Below are 1,479 nucleotides of genomic sequence, written 5' to 3'. Positions count from 1 at the left end.
ATAGACATAATATAATATATATTATATAATATAATATAGAATTGGCCAATGTCCACCTAAGACTGAACAGATGAGTAGATTACAATGTGTTTATCCCGGGACACACTACACAGCAACAAAAACAGCATGACGAGAATGGTACTTAGCTCAGAGCACACTATTGGGAAGAATAACCGAGAATATGCTCATCTTACAGCATTTACATAAATTCATGAAACCAATGTTATTTATGGCCTAAGCAGAGATATGAAAGCATAAATTAAACATGGAATTATTACCAAAAATCAGACTTTAGCCCTGAAGCTCAGCCCAGGAAGGCTTCCAGCATGGATCATTCTCTTGATAGGAGTTCCTGTTACATAATACTCATAAATATGCTTGAAATTCAGAAATATATTAGTATCATCCAGTGATATACAGTACAGCTCAAAACAAAAATTCGAGACTCATAAAATATGTTTTCAGTTAAACACAAAAATTAATGATTACCGCACAATCCTTTTCAAAGCAATTCTCAAAATCTAGTAAAAGTGGATGTGAGTCCATGTACAATGTACTCATCTTTTAATATGTAAGGCAGTTTAACAAGCATGATTTGTCATGTTTAAAACTCACTTAGACTGAGGGCCACTTACTGTCACAAGAGAAAGCAGTAGGGCAGGGTCCAACGCATCTCCATCAGGGCTTCCATGTCTCAGCATGACACAAAGAAAGAAAGGCTGCAGCAAACCCATCTGACAATGTTCCAAGCACCAAGTAGGGCTCTCTGTATTAAAGCTGCTATTTAAATATCACCGTATGTTTGTAATGAGTTGTCAGATCTAAGCTACATATTGAAAAAAGGGTGTATTCAGTAGCACCAATAAAGACAAGATTATAATGAAGTCTCCTTAACTCCCCAGAGTAACTGCATACTTCTCCAACCATTCCTTCCTGAGATGCAGTAACTGGAGATGATTTGAGTTTTTCTGGATACGATGATCAGTTCCATGCTTATTTCTTTCTTTTGGTCTGACTCCTGTCTGAAATATTTCCTCCTTCTTAGCAGACTGGTACAAAAACTCATCCAATGTCAGCATTCAGTCCAGCTTGAGCTCCTCTGCAGAGCTCATTTCTTCTGTTTTGGGGCTTTTTTTCCCTGCATTTAGAAAATTGGTAGCCTTCTGTGTTTTTTATTGTGTCTTATAGTATTGGCTATCAGGAAAAATAAATTATTCTGTTACATTTGGTTCATCGCTATGTGGCTGTAAGTAAAGAAATCTATGTGACATTGAACTACTAGAATACAGAGACAAGTATGATTTAAAGGCCATGGGTAGAGTTTGCAGCACAAAAATTTCAATAATTATGTGGATTGAGATAAAGATTGAAATTAAATTTTAATATCAACAGCACAGACTCTACCTTTTACCATGAATTACTTATCTTCTGCTTAAAGTCAGATCATAGAGGGAGTGAGTACATCTTCCTTAAAATCCC

General features: G+C 36.0%; 1 long non-coding RNA gene across 1 annotated transcript in view; it reads right to left on the bottom strand.

Moving 5' to 3' along the window:
* Window positions 1–869, bottom strand: part of LOC115071767 — a 13,418-nt gene extending 12,549 nt beyond the window's left edge. Inside the window, exon 1 of the long non-coding RNA XR_003850845.1 lies at window positions 636–869. This is a non-coding gene — a long non-coding RNA (uncharacterized LOC115071767). The remainder of the gene's footprint in view (window positions 1–635) is intronic.
* Window positions 870–1,479: the final 610 nt, after the last annotated feature.

Source organism: Nannospalax galili, unplaced genomic scaffold, assembly GCF_000622305.1.
Source record: "Nannospalax galili isolate Female #2095 unplaced genomic scaffold, S.galili_v1.0 scaffold1081, whole genome shotgun sequence".
NCBI classification, from domain to species: Eukaryota; Metazoa; Chordata; class Mammalia; order Rodentia; family Spalacidae; genus Nannospalax; species Nannospalax galili.
The sequence above is the reverse complement of the archived record's forward strand: the minus strand, read 5'-3'. Positions and strand labels throughout refer to the sequence as shown.